We start from the raw sequence: 5,898 nt of genomic DNA on the forward strand, positions 1-5,898 counted from the left end.
CGTCAATGTCTGATGGTTTCTTTTTATCCCCCTCCTTTCTCTGGCCTGGTAACATCCCATCTTCTCTATAGTTGCCTAAGTTTACTTTAAACAAACACACAAATCTTAGCTCTCCATTAGTCTTCCAATGTCCTCAGAAGAAACAGCAAAAGGGCTGGGGTATGGGATCTTCAGAAGAGGGGATGTGGAAGATTAAGGCTAATTTCTCCAGTCCCCTTGCTTCCCCCTGAGTCTGCAGAGAGGCCAGACTCCTCTGGGGGCACTTTAGTGGAGCTAAGGGTGGGGGGTGTCTCACTTTTCTATAGTTAGGTACAGTTTCTTCTTTCTGTATGTTCTCTCTCTTCCCTTCTCCCTCCTCTGTGCTGAGTAGGCCTGCCTAATTTGTAGACAAGAGGGCACGTTTAGGGAGTGGGAAGGAGAAGAGTTTTATTTCATCTTTAGGGCTCTTTTGGGATGAGGGATTAAGGAAGACATCCCCTCAACATTTGAGTTCTTAAAAGAAGAAAGGTTTCGAGCTGGTGATTCTGAAGCAGCAAAGTGACCTGTCAGGATGCCTTCTCTGTTTGTTTAGGCTTGGAAAAAGGGGTAAGGTGGAGGCCAGAGGCCTGGGAGTTACCCTTGCTATGGATAGGCCTCAAAGGTTGATGCCTGGAGATAATGAAAGATTTTTACCTTTTTATTCTCTTCTATTATGGACCTGCCAGGTGTTGAGAAGAGACTTAGGGAGAGTCAAGGACCAACCTCTCTTTCTATAACCTCCCAGGTCCTGGCAGTGTATGGGGATAGCCTGAACAAGCCTCTCTGGCTGTAAAGAAATAAATTAATTAAATAAAATTGTTTCCTTGGGGCTAAAAAAGAAACAAAAAATCTTGCCTGGATTACCTGAATAATACATTCAAGCCAAAGGCTCCCAAATAATTCTGGTCTGAGAACCAGGTCCTAGCAAGGCCTGCTTAATTTTTTGCTTGTTTGTTAGGAGAAAGTGGGAGGAGGGCTGTTGGTGAGCTTCTTCTCAGATGATTTATCCATATTTCAGGAAGAAAGGCAATTAGAAGTAGAAGACAGAGGGAGAAGAGATCTAGGGTATGCAGGGAAGCCAGGGATATCCCTTCTCCCATCCCCAAATTCTGGAGTGAAAGGTAACAGCAGGACTAAGTTGTACAAATCACATTGGTGTGATTTGAATTTATTTCCTTTTGAACCACTTGCTGGATGTTACTTGCTCTGTGTGTGTGTGTGTGTGTGTGTGTGTGTGCATGCCCTCACAAGTGTGTGTGTTGGGGGGAATCTCTTAGTCCTTTAGGTCTACTTTTCCTCCCTCAGTGGTACCCTGGAGACAACAAAACATGCTGCCTACAGTGCGAGGAGGCAGGCCAACAATTATCTGGAGTTTTTATGTGATCAAGTGAATTAGGGGCCAAATCTGACTGTAGCCCCTACCGTCTTGAGGCGATTGCCCTTGGAACAGAAAAAGGGGGTTCTAACTGCGCTTGCGAAAAGGGAAGGAAGGTCTAAGGGCACCAGGGTGTCTTTTCCAGCCTGTAAAGGAGCTAAGATGGAAAGCAGGGAAGGGGTAAATTGAGATCCATGGTTCTTTCCTAAGTTTGCTCGTGTGACTTTCAGGGAGTTTATCCCTCTCCTCCCAAAAGTGGAAGAGATGAGAGTGAGGAGGGGGAAAATTATTACATTTTATTTCCTAAGTTTCTCCCTGAAATTGCTGAAGGAACACTCTAGTTCAGGAAAAGCAGCATAAAAGGGTTGGGACACTTATTTTATTTCCCCTTCTTTATGTCTTCTATTTCTTCTCCTTCCTCTTCCCTCACATACATGGTCATTCTCTGTGTGTCTCCTTCTGTCCTTTATGGTCTGAAAAGGAGAAACATCAGAAATCCATAATTCTTGACAAATGAACCCAAACTAAAATCCCTTACATTTGAGTTTGAAGATTTTGTCCTCTGGCCTTCCCTCCAGTGGGCTCCATTTTCTCCCCTTTCCCCAAAGTTCTCCTTTGCCTTGGACTTCGTCACCCAGAATGGCAGGGCAGGGTTGGGATGTGGGGGGCCAAGCTGGGCCCAGGGCCCCAAGCCCCAGCAGTCTTGGTCCCTGCTCTCTGCCTGATGCTGCTACAGCCTCACTGGAAGCTGAGGGCTGAGCTTTTATTTAAGTTGGGTTGAGCAGTGGGGAAAGGCTGGGGGGAGGACACAGCCCAGGTTCACGGGGAGGACACAGCATTTTCTCTCCCATTGCCTTTATATTCTGCAGCGCCTCTGACCTCTCCCCCACCCCCATCTCTGACCCTCCCAAGCCAGCCCTTGCTCAGCCCTGGTCTCCAGATAGGATGCCACTGCTTTTGTAGGACTGGGGATTTCTTGCCCAGAGTAATGGGAGAGGCAAGGCGCAGGAATGCCTGTAAGTGCATTGTATCCCTCTCTCTTCAATGGCTAAGTAAAAAGAAGACGGGTGAAACGGCTACAACGATCTTCCAGGGTTCCTTCTCTCCAAGCGCCAGGAGATCCCCACAGGCCAAAGATCCCTTTGACATGTAAGTAGTTAGCACTCGGTCTGCTCTGGGGGTGAGGAGCACAAAAGTTTAAACTCTATTTGCCAGTCAATTTTTGTCACGATCCCCGGTCTTAGGGAGTGAAGGCGGGAAATCCAATTGTGAGCGGAGGGGTTCTGCTTGAAGAAAAAGACGTTTCTGTGCCGAGTCTGTGTACCTGTGGAGTAAAGAAATTTGGCTCAAAAAAGAGAGAGAGAGTCTGAGAAAGTTAGATTGAGGGAAAAGGACTGGGGCACGTTCCCTGTCCGAGGGTCTCTTGCTGTTGTTTGTGTAAAGTTTCCTACGAAGTTTTCTCTGCAATCTGTGCTTCAGTTTTCTTTCTGCTTGGATTTGGCAGATTGAAATCCAGAGACAGCTTCCCACAGCTAGGGGTGTGTGTGTGTGTGTGTGTGTGTGTGTTGGGGGAGTGGTAGGGAAGTGAAAACAATTAAAAGGTTTGCTGGGAGCTTGGGGCCAGGGTGTCCTTCTCTGCTTTTCTAGGATTAGGGGAGACTGACTCTGAAAGGGGCCCTTAAGATCAAGGGTGCTATGACGGGGAGGAGCATGTGCTGGAGCAACTGTACCATCTTTTTCTCTGCTTTTTGCCCAGTCCTGGGGGAGCATGCTATTGCACTCACAAAACCACCGCTCCAGGTTTTCCACAGCTTCTATCTGGCACCGCACCTATGGAGAGCTAATTTTAATTTAAATGTTCCCCTTCCAAGAGACCCCTCTCAGGCTTGGAACGAGAGATGGAAGATCCCTGAACACCAGAACTCCAGCGGCCACCAGAGCAGAGGGAATATTTATTACCTCTCTGGATGTCATTACCTAAGAATACAATTTTATGAACTTCCTAATCTGTTAGCTTGATTTATCTGGATGGGCAGGAGCCCAAAACAAACATTTGGGGGATTTGGTAAAAAAGAAAAAAAAAAAAAAGTCTACCTCTTACCAATCTTTTTGATAGAGCTGACCACCCCTCTCAGCCTGCTTTTTCTGCACCCGGCATTCCCAGCCCCATTTTGATTTTTCTCCTGCAGCTTGTGGCTGCTTGGGTGTTGGAGTTTTAGCTGCCTCTTGATAATTTAAACTGGGGGCGGTGAACTCTGAACCACAGACCTGTGAGAAGCCCTCCAACATTTTAAAACCTGCACAGCTCAAGGGGCTCAGACCCCTTTGGAACTTGGGGAGCAGAAAGAAACTAAAGCCAATCTGGAGTTTGCTCATCGGCCCTCCAAGGTCAGGAGCCCTTGGGTCTCCCTCCAGTCCTCCGCGTTTTTCTTCTCTTCTCTCTGGTGTCAGTTCTGTAGCTCTTTGAACGCAGGGCCAATCCAACAGAGCCCACATCCAGGCCTGCCGGGATAAGGGCCTCTGCAACCCCATCTTCCTGCTTTTCCTTTCTGCCAGGCCTAGAGGATAAATCGGGAGGAAGGGAAGACAAGGATGGGTAGGCAATCTCAGAGTATGTTTGAGGGTGAATACAGTTACAGAGCCTAATAAATAGGAAAGGACTATTTTAAATTTCCAGGCCCCATCAACATTTTCAGATTCCTGAATAGGCAGCATCCTCTAGGGTCAGCTCTGCCTGCCTCGATGGGGTATGAGTGAAGCCAGAAGAGTGTCGCCTCTACTCACTCCTCCTTTCTGACTCCCTCTCTTCCCAGCATCAAGGATCGGAAAAGGAAAGTATACAGTATTTTAATTTCCAGGCAGAAAAAAAACCCCTGGAACTGAGTGTGCAGGAGGCACTGCCAGATAGCCAAACCCTAGGTTCCACTCTGGAGCTCCGGCTTCCCGGGAAGCCTGGCCGCGAGAGAATGGGGCAAAATGTGACTGTCTTCATAGGGTGGGGGTGTCCCAGCTCCCCTTCTCACAGAGGCCAGGGTCTTGAGGGTCACGAAATGAGGCCAGCCCGGGCAAAGGCGAGGTTTCAGGGGCCGGCGGCAGCCAGGCTCCTCCTCCGGGTTCCACGCCGCGTCCGCCCTGGGTGCGGTGTCGCCTTCAGCTGGGTCACGACCCCGGGCTTGGGCGGACAATAGGGCGCGGGGCGGGGAGCGCGGGCTGCGTGGCCGGCCGAGGGGGTTCACTGCGCGGTGGGGTTCACTGCGCGGTGAACTCCGCTCGGCCTGAGGGTCTCGCCCTTTAGATCCCAGCCTCTTCTTTCTTCCTCCTATCTCACCTTCCATTTTTTTCGTGGAAAATTGAGAGGACCCTCAATCGCTGATTGACTGATACCCTACTGCTACCACCTCCCAATAATGAGATTTCATTTTCATTAGAAATGAAAAGATAGTTTCCTCCGAGGTACAAGAGCAGGAAATGGGACCCTCTCAGGATCTTTGTGGGGATGGAGAGGGGAGATCTAGTTATCATTAGAAGCGTGCTTATCAGTAGAAGCGTTCTCGACCTGGGACTCAGGATGGCCCTGAAGAATCCCAGGCCATCAAACCAACAATCCCCTCCATCAGAGGAATTCCAGGCCAAGAGTGTCCCCTTCTCCCCCAGTTACAGGGAGAATTGCCCCCTTTGGTTCCCTGGCCTTTGTCTCCGGATGTGGGGTTAGGCTTAGGGCTTTTGTAAAAGGGGAAACACTTCTCAAATCCGATGGGCAGGGACAGAGCTGGACATGAGTCATTTGGGAGAAGTTCTCCAAGCTGGTCTGTTCTTGTTGAGGCCATCTCACCTCACCGCAGTGATAGCCTGGCTCTTATTTGAGGCTCTGCCCCTTTGGGTGGTACCATTGCGTTTGTAACTTTGTACATGTGGAGTCTTTCCATTCAGCTGGAATAGATTTTGGAAAATAAGGTTACCGAATGAGGCTTGAGTTTCAGCTGGAGGAACAAAAAGGCAGCCAGTTTAGAGAAAGGAAAAAATGGGGGAGGGAGGCAAAAAATATTCGGAATACACACTTGCTTGGGCCTCCCCACCTCATCCCTATCCTGCCTGACCCAGCTCAGGTGTGATGGGGAGATGTGGGCCTCCCAGCTGGAAACCTCCTCTCAAGGATTCAGTCTCTGATAATGTCAAACCTTTCTGGAATGTGACTGCCTCCAGCTCTGTCTGTCTTTTATTGGCCATTTCAGAGTCTCTGCCTAGCATTTCTGCTGCTTTCCAAGTTCCATATTTCCTCCTGTCCTGGCCCTGGTTCCAATCCTTGGACTCCCTTCCAACCGTAAAAGCAGAGGAAGAACCAAAAGGTGGTAGGTGGCAGTCTGGGAGGGACAGCTGAGGTTCAAAAGTTCGTGGCTGAGCCTCCAGTCCGGGCCACCTCAGGGGCTGATCTGACCACTCCAGAGTGCCCCCTGGGCCAGCAGAAAATAGAACAAAATTTTATAGCCCAGGGCAGATGTTGGCTC

Source organism: Papio anubis, chromosome 9 (genome assembly GCF_008728515.1).
Source record: "Papio anubis isolate 15944 chromosome 9, Panubis1.0, whole genome shotgun sequence".
Classification (NCBI taxonomy): Eukaryota; Metazoa; Chordata; class Mammalia; order Primates; family Cercopithecidae; genus Papio; species Papio anubis.